The following is a 20,128-nucleotide window of genomic DNA, read 5'->3' as shown; positions in this document are numbered from 1 at the left end:
AAGATTAAGTTCTTGTCCCAGTCCTCAGTTTTCTCTATCTTATCACTGCAGGAGATGAGGGTCCCTTTGACATGCTAATGAAAAAGTCCCCAGAATTTAACATTTAGCTTTGAATGGCCAATTACTTAATCTCAACTACTCCTTACGTTTTATTATTTTGTTTTTCTTAGAAATACCCATCTGATCCCATTGTTCTTACAATTGCTGGTTCACTCATGTTTCTCAAGTCCTTGATAAATTGCACCAGCCAATGAATTTCTTTTCGTGGGTATACAATCTTAGTTCATCAGTGGTAAAGCTCCAACAGGTCCATCACCATGTGGTGCTAGAGGTGACATGTGCTTTACTTACCACTTGCAGTGTGGCCTTCCTTGCTCGTTAGGTAACGGGTGTTCCAGCTCCAGATTCCACCCCAGCAGCTGCTTTCTTGGACCCCCTCCAGTTCCAGCCATCAAGTTTGGGATGCCTAGGAAACAGGATCAGAACTCTTGAAAGTTAGAGTGAAAGGGTGTCTTGGTCAGATCAGGCTGCCATAACAAAGCATCAAACCTGGGTGGCTTAACGACGGAAATTTATTTTCTCTTGCTTCTAGAGACTGAGACGTCTAAGATCAAGACTCGGGCAGGGTTCAGTTTCTGTGGAGGTCTCTCTTTTCAGCTTTCAGAATGCTGCCTTCTCTCTGTGCCCTCCCATGAGGGAGAAGGACTGAGCTCTGGTCTCTCTTTCTCTTTCATAAGAACACTAGTTCCACCAGATCAGTGATCTCACTTAACCTTAAGAATCTCCTCAAAGGCCCTGTCTTCATTATAGACATATGGGGGGAGGGGCAGGGAGTTCAGGCTTCAAAATATAAATAGTGGGTGGGGAGGGCTATAATTTAGTCCATAGCCAAGGGTCAGGCTTTTATACCCTTAAAACCATCAATCATTAGATATAAGTCACTCAGGAATATGCCATGGCCTTGGACAAGTTGGCTCTCTTCACCTGAGGCCATCTGCAAGGGAAGCTGACAACTGAGGGCTACATGCCATTGGCACTCTGAGTAGCTCCCACCATGTGCCCCCTTTGGGTAGCTGGCCCCAGCCGAGGAGACTCAGCTCACACAAGGCCGTGATTTCTTTCTGGAGGCAGCTTGCATCCAGTGACTGGTTGTGAGGGATACAGAAAAGAGCCAGTCACCTTGCCTCAGTTCGCACAATTCTGCACCTCTCCCAGCTCCTGAACCCCCTTTAGGATTTTCTGAGTCCTTGTTGTACTGCTTCACAGAGTATTTCTCTTTCTGCCAAGAAAGAGAAGTCCTCCGTCACTCCCTGCTTCACTCCCAAACGTAGATGTTCATCACTAGAGTTCTCCCCCAGGGAACTTTCTGCACACACTCTTCTCCAGCTCAGAGTTTTCTCCCCAGGGAATCAACAGGTGCAATTAGAAATCAACACATATATTTTTAAATTGAAGGATTCTGAAGGAAGGAGGTTTCCATGGTTGCACTTAGGTCTTCACATATCAGGAAACTGCATAAAACACCATGATAATAATAGCCATAAGAAATATATCCACAAATTTGTAACAAACAGGCAACCAAAATGCCATTAATACATAATTATAACCATTGTTATGTATTGCACAACAGACTTATTTATGCAATAGTCTTTTTTTTATGAACCAGCAGTTTACCCTTGGAAATGCAAAGTAAATTGTAATTCAGTGAATTACATGCTTAAAAGCCAATATTCAAATTCAAATAAAGAGATGCCTTCTTTATTCATAATCATATACCATGCTGAAAATAATCTACATTTTGTTAGAAAGAATAGTTTAAGAAACTCTAGGAGAATTGTTTAACCTAATATTTACCAGCGTATTGTATTTCATCATATTAGTTAAATTTATATTCAGCTATTTCTTTCACCTATATCCCTCAAAATACATATAGTCCAGCAAAGGTTTTTTTTTGCATGAACATATATGCCTCTTTAAATCTGATGATGAATATAGTACCTATATTGAAAACTGATTGGACAAGATTATCAATTATTTTGCAGCTTCCAAATTCCAAAAGGTCATTGCATGGTATGAAAATATATTTTGAGTTTTCCAAACCTTCCCTGAAAATATACTTAAATATTAAAAGTATTACTAAATTCATCCAAACTCAGTGTCATTCGTATGAGTCATATTCTGGTTTAATTCAGAGATTCAGCAGGTAGTGTTGCTCAGTGCGTACAAACTCAGGCTCTGGTGTCAGAAATTAGATACTTAATTTTGACTTGCCACTTACTAGCTACTTTGAGCAGCTTCATCTCCCTAAGCTTCAGTTTCCTTATCCCTAAATCAGGGTTTATATTGATGATGCCTGTATCAAAGAACTGCTTTCAAATGAAACGAAAAAATGGATGTGAAATGATTAGCGTGGCTCCTATCACATAGCACACAGTCAGGAAAGGTGAGCTGCTGCGATCATGCCTTTCATTGACCTTATTTAGGACAGACATTGTATATGAACAGAGCTTCGGAAACTATAAAGCATTACGTATAATTAAGAGTTTGTTAAACCTCTACCACCCAAGTCATAGCTTCATGATGAATAATGAGAGCTGGTTTCTGTCACTGTGCCAAGGACTGATATAATTATGTATTAATAATCTTCATAACAGCCTTAAAATTAAGCCTCATTTTCACCTTTATATGTACGAGAGGTTTGAAAATCAGAGGGGTAAATGATTTGTCCAATTCAAACATCTGTCACATAATGGAACCAAGTGTTAGATTTACAGCATTCTGAATTCAAAGTCTGCAGTTCCTTTCTTACACTGTATTAGCTGTCCAAAAGAAAATGGTGAGAATAATGGCAATTAATTGCATTAGCTATCCTCTGAAATCTCCTTCAATGTCAACATTTAAAGACGCTTTAATTGGTGAATTTCTCATGCCTTTTTTTCCTCACTTAATCTCAGAAAATGTCCACAAAGGGAAGTTATAGCTCACTGGCTTTGTGAGTTTTATGCAGTCTAATTTGTAATGTCCATGTTCTTGATTTCACAATTGCTGGAAATTGTGTGGCTTGTAATAAGACACTAAACTGTCCACTGGCAAAATACCAAAAATGATGAAACCTGGGTGTTCATGTGTCTCTATTTTCAACACAGATACTTGGCATAGTTAACTGATAAAATAGCAAATAAGAATTTTAAGAGTACTCATAAGAAAACAACACTTTCTGAGTGTTAATTTCCCCCTTTGGTTTCAAGAGAAAGTCATCAACTGTGGAAGAAGAGGTAATAAATCAAATACACCTACTTTTTGAAAAGGCAGGCAGAAATAGGGAAGTAGGAAAGAACAAACTGTGTGTGCATTGTCCGGAAGCCGGGCTCACTGTCAGTCAGGCGCAGGTGGCTGAGCTGCGAGGGTGCTAGCTCTCACCTGACGGCGAGAGGCTTCAGTGCTGCCAAACTCAGATCCTGACAGAGCCTCGTAGTGAGACTTCGTAGCCACTTCGTATCTACCTACTATTTGTCTATCTCACAACTCAGTGAGCTGGGTTGTGACAGTGATTTTGTTTTTGTTTTTTAAAGAAGAACATAAGGCTAAAAGAGTAATAATATGTTTCTGAGTCACAAAAATAAGTAAGGGGTTAAGAGAACAACTTCTCTCTCTCTGGATCATATTCTTGACAAAAATCTTTATTTTGGAAAAGTGAACTATTTCTCTACATATAATGACAGGGAGGATGGGTCAGTCTGGACTTTTACATATCTGTGTGTCAATGTATGACCTATTCATTTGAAATAGTTCTTGGAAACTCTGAAACTAACTTTACTTAGAGTCCTTAAATTCCCTTAGAATTTATGTTTCGTTTGCTTTTTAACTCTGGATATGTAATGTAGTAAGACATCACACTGGGGGAGAAATTCATTCATGATTAACAAACATTATATGTATGTTCGGTATGTTGTTAACTGTTAGTTACTCTTCACTAGATGCTAGGGAATTGGTAAAAGTCTCACCTAGAAGTAGCAGTCAGGTTTCTTTCAGTTTTCATTTGAAAATACTTAATTTTTTGTTGTTCTAGTTCTGGGTCTATACTACATGTTCTGTGCTTTTACATAACACTTGGTCTCTTACTTCTTGCTAAAACACTGATTTCTTAAATTAAGCGAGTTTCATAGTCTCTAAAACTATTAGTCAATATCTACAAAGTAAATGTCAGGCTTCCACTCTGGTCCAGTAATGATCCTGCTTTTTCCAGCTGTCTCCACTGAAACCTGCATCTTTGGGTTCAGCAACTCTCAGCTCTTGAATCATTCACGACTAAGGCAAGCAGTATGTGAGAAGTGTATCCCATGATGGCTGGATTCAAAATTAATGCTGTTTCCATAAGACTGGAAATGTGCCCACCTTGTCTCTACTGTGCATTGCCCTTTTGGCCAGATTGGCTGGACTTCTCTCTTGGTACACTGTCATTGCATTCTTGGGATGTATTTCCTTTCAGTAGGGCTGACACTCTGTTGCTGGCTCAGGTTTGCTCGTATAACCTAGAAAGGCATATGTCTACATTTCATAATCCCAGTTACCATCTGCACTTTCGCTGCCAAGATGCTGTTCACCCAGAGCCACCACGAAATCAACCTGTGAACTTGAAATCTGTTGTTCCCATTTCTGCAATCCCTCTTCGTCATAAATCCCATGGGAAAGAGCATTTATTTTCCAATGTCAGGTTAGATCATGATTACCCAGCAATTTGGGCAAAGTTCCTAGGTTTCTGATTCTCACTCTGGTACTAACCCCAGATGCATGTTAACGTCCACATCGAAATTCTCTTTCTATTCATTCCAACTCCTCTCCTAGGCTCCAACTTTGGTAATTTGAACTAAGCAGCATAAAAAGTTTGAAGACTCCTTGAATCATTTTAGCACCAAATCAGATCTGGTAGTGGGCATAAGAATCTGCTCTGCCCCTTCTTCCTGTTCTCTCATGACCCATCCTGGTTCTCCACTTCTTACCACTCCATTAGTGAAAGGGGAGACGGATGATGACAGACAGACATAGGTAGACAGACAAAATTGTTTGTGTTCCATATGTCAGCTTAGAAAATGTAAGTACATAAGTTAAGGTTTTCTCTGCCCTTTGTAACTGTCTTCCAAAAAGTCACCCCTTCCTAATATAAACCCAATAAATATTCATCATTTCATTTTTGCCTTTAAAGCACAACAAAGGTTCTTGTCTCTGGGGGAGGGATAACTGTCAGAACTCTGAAATTCTCCTGGGTAAATTCAAACCAAATTTCTATCAGTAAAGAATAAAAAAGTCCTGTTTCCAGGGAACTTAAGATCTATTAGAGAAGACAGACAGTAGACAGTGGAAGTGTGACTTTCCACTAGTGCCAAGTATACTTCAAATTTTTGTGACCGTTATCTCATCCATCCTTAAATTGACATCTGTTACCTTTTCCTTATCACACAGGGGTCTAAGATGGACCTGATAAGTACCCTGCAAAAGGAAGCCCCCCTCCCCACCGCCAGATTGGTGTCCCAGTAGCTGGAACTTTATAAGGTGAGATCTTTATCTAAAGTAGCCAGAAAAACAAGAAGATTTCAAAAGAGAATGCAAGTTGTGTCCCTGGAGATAAATGAGAGCCAAGTGGTGGAAAATCAGAACACTTTCTAAAAATCCAAGTTATACGTACCTGAACAGTGAGGGGCAATAAAAGCATTCTGATGAAAGGAAAGATTGGAACAGACTGGGAAATGCTTGCGAAAGGTAAAACCAGAAGAAAAAGCTCCAAGAGAATTATCTCCATGCTAGCTGGAGTGCCCCGAAGTTGCTTTACTCACCATTAGTTTCCAACCAGTTTAAAGCTCAGACTACAGGTCAAAATGTGTTTCTATTTTCTCCAGACACCTTCGTCTTAACATTTGCCAGGACAGTTAATGTGCATGTCTGTCCCATTCATGCCCAGGATACTAGAGGTAATTTCTGATGGTTTAGAGTCAGTGTGTTTTTCATGTGTTGGAAGTTTAGGAGAATCTCAGGATTTAAATTTATAAGGTATAAAATCTAATCTGACTCCCATACTATAAATCCTTATCTTACAACTTGTCGATGAATATGGAGAGAAATGAAAATGGAAGTCTCCAGTCTTTAAAATCACAGAATACCAGAGTTAGAAAGGAGCTAAAAGTACTTATGAATTCAGCCCTTTAAAAGTGAAGAATCTCAGACACTTGATCTGGTTATCCAGCTTCCATCTGACCGTCTCGACAGCAGAGGTAGCGCATCATTCTTTACACTACTGTAACAACACTTGCTCCCTGTGTTATCTCCCACGTGAGATTTATGGGATGACACAGCACATGGTATTTTCATATGCACATGAAAATCATTCAGAGATTTGGAAGTGTATCTAATGCCTCCCCTGAGTCAACAATACACCCAGATATCCCCTTTTTTTTTTTCTATAATTCTTCCTACACGTGGGCTTCTTAAGCTCTCCACCATCCGAGGCATCCTCTGGCCGTTTTTCAGTGTCCCTGCTTTTGTAATGTTTCACCGCTCATTCATGTCGAAGATTTAATCACCGAGACTGATATTCAAGATCATGCACATTCTTTGTGTGTGTGTGTTTGTTCCGATAGTGTAAGGAAATGCGGCGACATTTGTCCTGGGGAGATAATGTCAGAAACAGCATCTATATGCCTTTCTACAAATGGACTCATCTTTCTAATCTAACTAATTTATTACACTGGAACGTAGGAAGGTACAAAAATAAAATTCTAACAGTTGTTGAAAAAGTGACTCTTTCACAAAGTAGAGGTAATTTGCTTCAGCTCTGGAGTAAAATATGAGAGAGAGGAAGCTACCACAGACATAAGTGAGTCAGGTCACACCCTGCATTTATTCTTCTTCTTTAAACTTATTAGTCCTCTATACTTATTTTACTGAGATGTGATAACAGAGTCACTGCCCTTGGAGGGCCGTGAAATGAGTTCCAAAGTCAGGTCAAGACTGAGTTCGAATCTCTCCAGCAGCATATTTTGGCTGTGTAACATCAGCCAGGTTAGTAAACCTTTCTGAATTTCACACATGTAAACCAGAAAAATAGCACTCACCCAATAAGACTGAAATGTCTCAGTGGGGTCAATATTTAAATGCATCACACACAGAAGATGGCACGTGGCACGGTGCTACTGTATCTGATATAATTAATTACTGCAATGCTGAATTTTTTATTTGTTTACATGTGTTTGCTATGTCTTTGACCATTTATATGTGAGTATATACAGTCATATGAACAGTTACACATGGTGCTAGCATAGACGTGTAGATGTGGTAAGTCTAAAAATCAAAATTTTGTATAGAACACCCAAAAAATGGTCAATAAGCCTTTGCTTGAAATGTATTAACTACTAATTGCAATTTCATTAACTTGAAAGCAGCAGCCATAACCGTATTAGGGAACTGAGTTATCCAAGTAACCAAACTATTTGGTCATAAGGTAATTCAATGCCATTGAGTGAGGGGCTACAATGTATTGAATGTGGTAAATGAGGAAGTGAGAAAAATATGGCACAATGTAATAAATACATTATAAGGCTTAGAAGGAAATTTTCTTGATCAAAGGAGGGCTTCCTGCTTTTAAGAGCTGATTGCACTTTTAAATAGTTTTACATTAAGGGAGAAACCTCTTCAAAAACGAGATTAGGGGAATTGAACCAAGAGTTAATGGAGTGACAAATGTTTCAGTCAGAGCTCTTTCATATGAATTATATTCCCACTTCGGTCTCATAATTCAGCATAACCTTGGACAAGTAACTGAACTGTGATGATCCTTAAATTCCTCAGCTATTTTATGGAGAAGACAAACTTCTTAGCACAACACCTCCCTTCCTGTTATGTTATGTTAAGAGCATAATTTTATTGCAACAGTTCTGAATAAAGTTTCTTATTGCTTTAACATGCCAGAATAATTTTCTTTAACACTGGTGACCGTAAATCCCACACTGATGTGTTCCTTGCCACACTTCTTTTGCTTTAAAGCAGCCCACAATTTTACTCAAGCGTGCCTCCCAAACAGACACCTACTAGGCGATCAAGCGCTGAAAAGGGATTGTCTTGAAGAAGTCATCTGACACATATACATGGTTAGTTACTTTACTCGCGAAAAATAATTGCTGAATTACAAGGGAATCTAAGTGACGTACAATTGTGAGCAAGAAGGAGGTGGAGAGGTAAGGAAATGATGCTAGCTCTTTTACTTATTTATTTGTTTATCCATGTCCAGACAAATAGGACAATTTTCTTGGTTGAACACTGGTGTAAAGAGAACACTTGGGTCAAAACATGGATGAGGCCAGACAAAGACTGCCCATCGCTAGGTTAGATTTACATTATCGTGATTGGCTTAACTAAGCATCTAGAAATGCAGCTTTCACTGCTTGGCTACAGAGAATAGAAACATTTCGCTTGTCCCAGTTTCGCTTCCCAAGGTACCTCAGCATCCCTAGTGGAAATGCACGGCTGGCACTAACACAGTCTGTGCCAGGATGATCTTGCTGATTTCTACACGCTTAGTTTTTGCTTGCTCCGGTCCTGTTATGCTCTGGTTTATATCATCACTCAGGAAGGATTTATACAAGCTAACTATGCACTTATTCTTTTCTATTTAAGGAAATATCTACCAATAGCCAAACTCAACATCAGCAAAGTCCCATTCATAGCCTAAGTAAAAAGCAATCACTAACCTGATATAACTAAATCTAACCGGTTATTGATTGTTTCCTGAAATACTGGCTTTCTGTTACCCTGCCCCTACTACACGGACAACACAGCCTGAGAACATTTGATAAAGCCAGTCAAAAGGGCTGTTTTAAACTGAAACTCTATGCTGATTTCAGTAGACACAGCTAAAAGAAAATAATTATAAATTAAATGAAAACACTAGAATAGCGGTATCACAGGTAAAAAGCAGTAAGTTTGAGTGACAATATTTAAATCATAAAAAATATACAATAGCATGAAGTGGGTCAGTTGCTACTATATTGACAATGTCTCTAATACACAATCAATATTTGGTCAATACTGATGAGCTTTTATTTACTAATCATCTAGGATAAGATAAGGAGAAATGGCAAAAACCTAGCTAATTTTGGAAATTTTAATATATCCCTCTTAGTTGTTGACATTTTAAGCAGAAAACAACATTTCATAGATTTCTTTTTTAATGGAGAGACACTTACACCTACAAAAAACACAAAGGATATCTTCATATCAAGAAAAAAGAAACTGCAAACAAAGTAGGAAGACTATCCATAAAGGATAAAACATTGCTCAGGAAATCAGATGCCAGATTTTAGTAACATAGATAGAGATTTTAGAGAAAATCTTTGTGTTCAAGAATTTTGCACCTTGCCAAGTTGTCATTCATTTGTGTGAAGGCAACGAAAAGACATTCTCTGCTTTCTGTGGGTTTAATTGTCCTAATGTCTTCTTTTTCTGTGATAGACTGAACATATGCTAGATTTGCCCGTTTCTCACCGAATGTCAGAAAAATGACAGGAAAGTCATTTTAAGTGTAAGTTAATGAATGCTTAGCAGCTATCAAATACATGAAAGAGAGTTTATACTTATCATACAACTTGGTTTTCTCTAACTGGCTTTGTCTTCCTGTACAGCCCTAATCCTCTCTATGGTAGTTGAGAATTTGGGTTTTACAAGCCACCTGCTCGAGCTTGCATCCAAGCTCTGTCACTTCCTAATGGTCTGAATTGGGAAATTTCCCTTTGCCTCAGTTTCTTCACTTACAAAACGAGCATAGCTATAGTCATCTACCTCATGGTAATCGTGGGGATGCATAAGCTATGGTATAGGCAAAATATTTAGAGTCATTTCTGGTTTATAGTAAGTGCCATGTAAGTGTTAGCCACTATTCCTTTTTACACTGGAGGCCAAATATTCTTGAATCTTCCAGTTCAATATAAAGAAATGCTTTCTGTTTTAAACCGTTGTCTTTGGGGCAATTATTTAGTCACTTTAAAAATAGCATTTCCTATTAAAACTATTCTGTTTCCTTGGAGTTTGGTGTCAACAAATGGATTTTTCAGGGACACAAACATTCACACCATAGCAGTTCCCTGGTAAAGCCACCTGATTCTCAGGCTTTTTTTTTCAGAAGGTTCTTAATTGTTAATCCAAATATATATATATATATATATATATATATATATATATATATCTCAAAATGTTAATCCAAATATATATATATATATATATATATATATATCTCAAAATGATCTCTTTCTCTTTATATTAGTTTTGGTAGTTTGTGTCTCTCAAATAATTGATCCATTTCATCTATACTGTAATGTTTATGAGCATAGTTTTATTCATACTATTCCTTTATTAACTTTTATTATCCTGTATGGTTATGGTTCATTTATTGTCTTTATAACCCATGGAATAGGTAGTAATGTTCAGTCTTTCATTTCTGATATTGTTCATTTGTGTCTTTTTTTTTTTTTTCTTGGTTAGCCTTGCTGGAGATTTATCACTTGCACTGATCTTTTCAAAGAACCATACTTTGTTTCCTTTGTTTTTATTAATTTCCTGTTACACTATTTAGATATTATCAAAATATATTTGATTTCTAAATTTGTATGTGGCTATTTTTAAAAATCAATTTTTAAATTTTTAATAGCTTTCTAGCATTCTCAGTTTAGCCTCACATTTTATTTCTTTAAATATTCAAATACTTATTTAATCAATTTCTGATTATTCTAAACTCTAACGTCCGTTGCTTATCCAAATCTATTGGGCATTTGTTTTTGATTTTGTTTGTTTGGATTTGTTTTTATTTCTCTTTCTCAAGGTAAAAATGGCCTTCCTGTTTAAATATTATTCAATATAAATTTACATTTAAGATTTTTTTTCTTTACTTAATATATCAAAAATATTGGAGCCTAAATTGGCTTTAATTGGTAAATGGTGGTTATACCAATTAAGACATTTTATACTTTTCCAGTGTCCCTGAATTAATCTGGGATTTTCAGCTACAGCTACTTTAATTCATAGCTATCTAAAGGCTTAGTTTCCAGATTATAGTTCTAATAATAGGCGTTTGTTTTCAATCCAACCACCTGATTTCATGTATGCTTAATCCTCACTCCAGTTTCAATTCATAATTATTTTTTGTCCTTGGAGATTCCCTTTATTTCTTGCAAGCTTAAAAAAAGTATTGAAAAATACTTGTGTAGGGTGCCTTAAAAAAATCTTTTCTTTCACACTTTTACAAGCAAAGTTTTCATTTAAAATATATAAACTGCAGAAAAATAAAGCTAAAAGTTATTTTAGTAGAATGAGAAACTAAATAGAAATAGCTAGGAAGCAAATAGAACATAAATAACAATTTATAAAGATGGCATGTTTACTAGCTTCATGTCATATGTATTTTGTTATCTACACACAGCAAACTGCTAAAATATGAATGATAGATTTTTTATAATTACATGTCACAAACTAGGTATTACTTATAAAACTGAAATCTTTTTAGTTAAACATGAGTATTATTTCATTGCTACTGTAATATAACCCAAAAATGGGCCTTGAGCTCTGAATTTGGCTTTTAACGTTGTTCTTACAATATCACATTTTTTCCCATTATTTTAGAATAAGTTCAATAAAACCATGCAAACTAGAAGCCAAAAATTTTTTTTAAGATTAGATCATTTATGTTTGACCTAACACCACAAAGGATTAGTCAATATTATACACACATAGAATATTAAATTTTATTAATTTAAAAATTTTAAATGTTAAGAATTTAAAAATTAATATTGCAAATAATCCTTGTATAATATTAAGGAACAAATATAGGTTTATTTTAAAATAGATATACAAAATACATATATAGCCATAGAAATTGTGCATGTATCAAAACAGAGACAGTAATTTGCATTTAGTAGGTACCAAATAATTATTGAATAAAATAATGAGTAAATAAATAGATTCTAAAATACTAATGTGACCCTATTATCTTGAGCCTTAAAGACTATATACTTGTAACACAGGAATTGACATTTATTTATTTCGTATCCCTAACAACTAACAATATCTCTAAAACACGAGGGTCCTTCAATAAATATTCGTTGAAAGTTGTTAAATGGATTAAACCTTGGTGCTTGACTAAGTATGGAAGCAACTGTAGTTTAGCTAATGCAACATAAAATATTGCCTAATTAGATCTTATGTAAATACATCTATAAATTATTTTAATCTACTCCATCTTTGTGCCAGAATTTTGTTTTTACTGCCTTTTAAAAGAACACAGCATTTTTTGCATAAGGCATTTAAAAAATATTTAACCACAATGAATTGGAAAAAGGCATTTCCCTTGTGAGCTCCTGGGAAAGTGGGCAGATAATGTCTATCTGTAGAATAGTGTGGGAACTCCCAGGCTCCTCTTATTCTTCTGATCTTATCTACACTCTTCTTGCCTCTGTGGTTTTACACATGTGAATTGAGTTTACATTCCTTGAACTATAACTACTCATCCCAGAAATAATTACTTTATTAGTTTAGCTGTACCATTGGGAAGATCATTTCCCATTGTAGTCATACACATTTGTTTTACAAGCCAATATAGCTGGAATTCAAATTATGCTGCTCTGGGTAAAAACAATAAGTATTTTATCATGGATTCCTTCAGAGATCAGCTAAAAATGTTGAGTCAGTGTGCCTCAGGATATGAGAGAATTTTGTCCTTCGAATATTTTTTTGGATGGAATCCTTAAATGCATCAAAAGTTTACCTCCTATATTTATATAAGATAATTAAAGACAAACTTAGAAACAAAAACAAAATCCGTAAAACCCATGACACCATGTTGTTGTTGTTGTTTTTAACTTTTTTTTATTGAGTTATAGTCATTTTACAATGTTGTGTCAAATTCCAGTGTAGAGCACAATTTTTCAGTTATACAGACAGCATGTTGCTTGTATGCACTGTTAACGTACCCATCAACTACTTGAGGCCTCCAGATGGAGGAAATAAGTGTCTAATGAATAAAATATAGGAAAATTTAAGGTAGTTTTTTCCAACAGTAACAAATCTTTTTGTTTAGAAGTAGGATATATTAATAAATTGAAAGCAAAAATTTAGATGAGATGCACATTCATGGGAGAGAAAAACAGATTGTTTTGTTGTGATGAAAACCGTCTTACAAACAAAAAACCCACAAAAACTACCAAAACCTGAATTAAAGCTCTAGACTTCCCCAACTCATGTGCCTAACACTACAGATGCTATTTTTAATTAAACACTTGACTTCGTTAAAGATAGGCAAAAGTCAGAAAGAAATTAGTATTCTGAATTAGTAGGGGTGGGAAAAACAGTAGGCAGGGAGAGGAGTGATTGGTGGTTGTGATGAGGAGAAAAGCAACATAATACGTTAATGAAAAACACGCATTCCAAAAGGAAGTGATCTTAGAAACAAAGGAAAAATTCATGCATATACAGCTTCATGGTTGCAAGGAAATGAAAGATTATATACCAGTAAACTGGAAGAAAAAGAGTTATAAGGTTTAAAAGAAGAAATTATAAGGCAATTAAATAAATAGTAAGTTTGAAAAGATGACAGCAAAAATAGATTATTATAACCATCACCAAAATGAAAGTCATATGAGCCACCTGCAAAGAATACAATACCTACAGTTGGAAACAGTCCTGACATGAGGTGCAGAACCAAGTTAAGGTGAAAATAAAATGCACAAATGTGCAGCACCGAGTATTCATTTTCCATTACTGCATAATAATTACCACAAAAGTAGTGGCTTAGGAGAACATACAAAAAAAAAATCACTGTGTCTGTGGATCAAGAGCACAGGCATGGGTTAAGGGATCCTCGGCTCAGGATCTCACCAGGCTGCAGTCAAGGTTCAGGTGGGGCTGTGGTTCTCCTACCGTTGCTGGCAGAATTTAGTTCCTTACATTGTAAGACAGAGGTCCCTGCCTCCTCGCTGGCTACTGGGCAGAGGTACTCTTAGCTCTTAGCACTGCCCACTCACAGCCTGGTTCTTTACCTACTCAAACCCAGCAAAAGACTCTCTCTCAACCTGCACTGAAGAGTTATATAATTTAATATAAACATGGAAATGACTATATCATCTTCATAGGACCTGCCCACCTTGAGGAGAGGGCATTACTGAGGGCATATATACCACGGGGTGGGAATCTGGGAAATCATTGTAGAACTCTGCCTACCACAAATTGCAAAATGGAAGAGATGACAAATCAAGAAAGGAAATGTATACCATAAACTTGATGTTTCTGAGGACAGTACTAGAGCAAACAAGAATTTCTGACTTTAAGATGGCAAAGAACTTTGGAATTCTTTTCTACCCTCAAAACCTGCAGAAAACAAGAAGAAGGCGGCAAAGCAGCGATAGCGGAAGCCTCAGTGTCTAATTTATGAGTAGAGAACACCGATGAGGAAATACTAATTAATTCAGCTGATCAGAGGACAATCAATCTCAAACGTCTGCACACACTAGCAAGAAACAAGCTGGTAAGCGCTGCAGAACCAACAAAGCTTAGGAACGGGGCACCAGCACTACTGCAGTTGGTGGTGGTTGGGGTCAAAGTGCACCCAAGGAGCAGAAAGACGTTCCGTTTCCCCCTATATCTGCAAAAGTCCTGGCCTGTTCTTTGCATACCCATGCGTAGGATTAGATATTTATTTTCTGGAGGAATTTAGTAATAAGGGAAGTGCCAGGCTTGGGGACACAATTCTCAGAGCCCAGAAGTTGCTAGACTGCAAAACAAAAGGGTGTACCCTATAGTGACATTAGTTGTAATATACGCTTATAACTTCCACATGCTGGCAGTCAGTATTATACCCCCATGCTAAAGCTGGCAGTGCAAAATGCTAGCATTTATGATTACACAGTTGTAAAGCCACCTGGTAACTTCTCCAAAGAAAGTCTGCCAGCAGTCATGTAACCTCCCACACAGATCGTCTCCAATAAGTGTTGCAGTTCCCCTCTCCTAAATATGAGGAGACGAGATTTGACAATAACCTTACTTACTATTAACAAATTTGTAATAAAAGGTGGAACATAAGGAACAGAAGAAAAGTGCATGTCATTTTGGAAGTTATGTTCATAGAGGAAAAATCTATGGCAGGTATACAGCTCAAAGGGAGAAGAAGCTGTACAACGTAAAACAAGAGTACTTGAAAATTAGGAACCACAATTGCTAAAGTAAAATACTCAGTAAGAAAAGTTGGAAGTTTAGTATATTCTTAGAAGAAACTGCCAAAATTGATAACAATGGATGCTTCTGGAGTGGAAAACTCTCCACATCAATGCTCAATGCAAAAATGCAATGAGGCAATGACTATAAATTTCTGACAGAAAGAAATGTGACCCTAGAATTGTGAAGTCGGTCATGTGTTCTTGCAAATGGAATGGGATAAAATACTCATGAGTTTTACTTTAAAATCTTACGGAATGAAGCAAGCTAGTCAAGCCAGACAGATTTTAAAATAAGGGACCAAAGAATGTGAAGATTTAGTAAAATGAATAATGCTGAAAACTAACTCCATAAATATGGAAATAAAACGGAACAAAATTTGTGTAAATTATAATTAAAGGGAGAATTGCTTTTTAATTTTTAATTTTTTTATTGAAGTACAGTCAGTTACAATGTGTAAATTTTGAGAATGACTTTTTAAAGCACTGGCAACATAGGCTTGATAAGATAATCAAAAATATCAATCCAGATGAAAAATAGGGGTAAAAATTGTATGTCTTCTCTCAAATAAAGATTTGAAGAGACACTATATAAAGTGGAATCTTATGGGAAAAAATTTCCAAACTCTTATCCTATCTTTGTCTTCTTATTTTTTGTTGTTTTTGTTATTGATTTAGACATCTGTTGTGGTATTTAAATCTTTCACAATGAAATATTTAAGGAAAGGCTACTTATCCTATAATTTTACTTCTGGTTCATTTTATTCCATGAAATTAAACAGTCTAAAAATAAAAATGGTGTCATGTAACAAAAAAAAAATCCCACTGTGTAAAGTCATCTGTATCAGTTTATCATTCCATTTATATATCTATTCACATGTCTGTCTAACAGAGAAATATTTGAATGAGGGAATAAAAACATTTCCATTTTGGCTCTATTTCTGAGTAGCAGGACTGTGGAAATGTTGGTGGTGCTCCTCTAGAGGACACAACTGTCCGCTGACTTTGAGCTGGGCCTGGGCAGTCAGAGGCTCCTTACGGCCCCCCGGTCCTTGGAATATACATTATGCCTACTGTCCCCATAGCCAGAGCCATCTCTAGGGTGCAGCCTTCAGAGAGTAAGGTGCTGTTGAGACCCCCTAGACTGAATATGTGACTGCCTTCTGTTAAAGTGCCTCCATGAACTTGAAAGGCCCTGTCAGGCAGATGTGGAGATCTGCTTACCTTGTGGCTGCCCAGGACCAACCCCCTCCCACGTTAAGTTCCCTGGCTTGCTGACACTGCCACCTACCAATCTAGAGTGATCTGCTTCTTTTTCAGTCTCGCCTTGCCCTCTGTGTATGAGAGCCATTTTCAGATTTCACCTGGGAAACCCCAGAGGCTGCTAACCAAAAACCGGTGAGTCAGCCAGGAGTCCGAAGAAATGGGCTGTGAGAAGGAGGCATCTGCAGCAGAAATCCCTGGTTGGTCATCAACCTCTCTGAGGGGAGGGGTGGCTTATATTTGGACTGCCATGTGAGTCTGGGGACACCCCAAAAATGCTGGCTGTGTTAACACACTTGTTTGAGGAAACACACATAGTGCACCGTGGGGAAGAATGGAAATGAATGGCTGCTACAGAGGGCTGGCCTCTGCTGTGGGGAATTCTGTGGCCCCTGGTGCCCAACTAGAAGTTTAAGCTCAAGTTAGAAAGTGGAAGGAAGCAGAGGTTAGAGGCATCCACTGCTCTACTAGCTTTGACTAGCTGACAAGGTGAGAGAGCAGGATAAAAAGTTGGTGACCTTGGTAAGCTGTTTTGTTTTGCAAAGCTAGGAGGACACAAGCCACCCCAAATTAAGGTCTGAGTGCTTGTGACTAAGCCTGACTGGGACACTGAGAGGTGGAATCACTGGGAAAGTGATTAGAGAGAAGGAGATAATGTTGTGATTGACAGTGAAATGGACAAAGTGTCCCATGCCATCCAATCCCTAATATAAAGGAAAATTTTAAATAATAACTACCCTAGAAATCTGATAAAAGAGAAGTATATCTCACAACTCCTAGGGGAAAACTTGCTTTCTTTCCCTGTCTCTTGAAAATATAAATCCTATGTTTTTGAAATGTAAATACCCCAGGAGAGAACTAACACACGGCTCATGACGACCTGAAACTGAGAAGAAAAGAAGGAGAAAAGAGGCTTTTTCATATGCTGACGGCTACAGAAGACCCCTTGCCCGAAGTCTGGTCCACAGCCTCCTAAGATTACTCGTTAAGTGCGAACACAAACCTTAAAAGTCTTCACAAATATTAGTAGAAAGGTTCAGCCATCTGAGCAAGCAATCTTAACTTTTCGCCTCTGCCAAGGAACACGACTTGGATTCAGTCATAAATAATAAACTGGCGAGTTTTGTATTATTGTACTTGATTTGTGGCTAAAATCTGGGGATGAAAATTACAGGGCCTCCAGGTCTATCTGTATATTTATATATGTCTATGGATACATGTAACGGATATGTGATATTTTTCTACCTTTGGACAGCATCGTCAAAATTGATTTGTAAAGAACTCTACTTAAATGGTTTTGGTACAAAGTCTACTCACTCCGTGCAAGGATCACTTCTTACTGAACACTCTCACTTACCCAGTCTTCTGGTCCCTTACCCCATCCTGCATTAGATAGTGCCTTCTCCCATTGTGCGCTGTACTTCTGTTGACCACTGCCTGTATCAAGATGTACACCAGCTGACTTTTTCACGTCTCTCTCCTCAATTAGATGTTGAGGACCCAGGGAAAATGGATCTCATTTATTAACTTCTATGACCCTATATGTAGCAGTGTTATTGATAATACCATTAATAAAACTTTGAACAAATTAATGATAGAACTTGTCCTCAAATCTTCTAATCAGGGTTAGTGACTTACTCTTAACCAGGATTAGGGACTACTTTTTCTGTAAGGACACATGAATAAAGGCTTAGAATTTCTGTCATGTTCTTTGCTGAATATTCTTCTGTGTTTTAATTTAAAAGATTTTAACAAACTTTTGGACATGCAAAAAAAAAATAATCTTAGCTCCAGTACCATCAAATCAGGCTGTGGACCACATTTGACCATGAGCTGTAGTTTGTCAACGGTCTTAAAAAACATAGATGCCAATGAGCGATTTATAATCCTTGCCTCGGGCATTTTCCATCTTTCAGTAGAGGTTATTCCAGGCTATCAAAAATATTATTTGGATTTGTGAACATTTAGGCTTAGTCCCATGTGATAATCTTTCCTTCACCTGATTCAGAAGTAGAATCTCTTCCATTTTCATTTCTGCTGATTGCCCTAGTCTACACATTTGGCCACCTCAAATTGTTTATATATCATATACAACTCAAAGTAATTCAATGGTGGATATGAAATTCTACTCCATCACCAGTGAGTGTGATGAGCTACAAAGATGAGAATCCTGTCACTCCAACCCCCTCTTTAAATTTTATTATTTATAGCTAACTTGGCTATCCCCTATACTTATGGTTCAAGTACAAATGCTTGCATAGCAAAATGCAAATTTTCAAAGGAAGAATTATTCTTTCATCAGATTGTCATTTTCATTTTAGTTAGAGATGAGTGAGTAGGTAATCCCCATTAAACTTTCTCTTTTGGAGAGAAGAAAACTATCATGTTTTATAGTTTTTAATATGAAATTGAACTTTGTCAAAAATCCAAAAAATAATGATAAAAATCATAAAATAGCATGATACGGTTGAGGAATATCCAAGAGGTGAATGTTAATATTGCATTTTCTAAAAACCAAAGGCCAAATACTGAGGTAAGAACTTCACATCTATCAACTTACTGTCTGCCAATCTTTGTAAGCCCATGTCATCTAATTCCTTTTATTTCCCTTGAGAAAAAACTGATACTCATAATTTAGATAATTTCCAGATATCCTTTAATTAATGGATTGGAGACTTAATATCTGTATCCAAAACTTTTGATGTAAAGCTTATTCCTCCAGTAAAATTCTTGGGAAGATAGTTATAAAAACAGATATGCTGGAAGCTTTGGCTTTTCAAATTTGGGGAAAAAAATTAACTTTATGGAAGTGTCATGGTCACCTCAACTAATTTAAAGATCTACCTATCAAGCAATGGTTTAGGAACTGCTATACACCATTGAAATAAGTAGAAATTGCTAGATTATAATAGGTTTACTGTAACACAATATAGTTTCATTGTTGCTGTTGTTCACAGTATGAGTTCATGTGTTGATAAAAACATGACTTAAAGCTGTGCAAATAACAGTTTCTGTCTGTCTAGGCCCTAGAACCTTACTTATAAAATGAAACACCCACCAAGTACTATGTAAATTTTCTTTCTATATGGTTTTACTATTTTCCAAAAATGTTTAGTGGGTTAAGATTGAAGTCTAGAGAACCAAGTGCAGAGCATACTTTATCATTTTTAAAAAACGATCTCTCTTATCTTTTATCTCTCTTTGGACAAAAAACTGTCTTTTTGGAATTTCTAGATTCTCGCTTGATGGACATTAATCTTACATTATTTTTCTCTTGGTGGCAAACTCCTGAAGTTTTCCATGCTGATGTGCGGTACTGCTATGGATTGAGTATTTGTGTCCTCCCTTTGAAATTCTAATCCCCAAAGGTGATGGTATAGTAGGTTGGGCCCTTGGGAGGCGATTAGGTCACAAGGGCAACACCTTCATGAATGAGATTAGTGCTCTTACAAAAGAGACACCAGAACTCTCAACCCCTCTCTTCATGTGAGGATGCAATGAGAAGTCTGGGAACAGGAAGAAGACCTTCACCTGACTATGTTGGCACCCTGATCTTAGACTTTCAACCTCTGCAATTGTGAGAAATAAATTTCTATTATTTATAAGCTACTCAGTCTGTGGTGTTT

General features: G+C 36.9%; 1 long non-coding RNA gene across 1 annotated transcript in view; it reads right to left on the bottom strand.

Annotated features, from left to right (window-relative positions):
- Positions 1–357: 357 nt before the first annotated feature.
- The window catches only part of LOC140685782 (uncharacterized), a 281,092-nt gene continuing 261,321 nt past the window's right edge, over positions 358–20,128 (bottom strand). The window contains exon 3 of the long non-coding RNA XR_012059211.1: positions 358–466. This is a non-coding gene — a long non-coding RNA (uncharacterized lncRNA). The remainder of the gene's footprint in view (positions 467–20,128) is intronic.

The sequence above is a fragment of the Vicugna pacos genome, chromosome 15, assembly GCF_048564905.1.
Source record: "Vicugna pacos chromosome 15, VicPac4, whole genome shotgun sequence".
Lineage (NCBI taxonomy): Eukaryota > Metazoa > Chordata > Mammalia > Artiodactyla > Camelidae > Vicugna > Vicugna pacos.
This window is presented reverse-complemented; position numbering and strand designations above follow the sequence as displayed.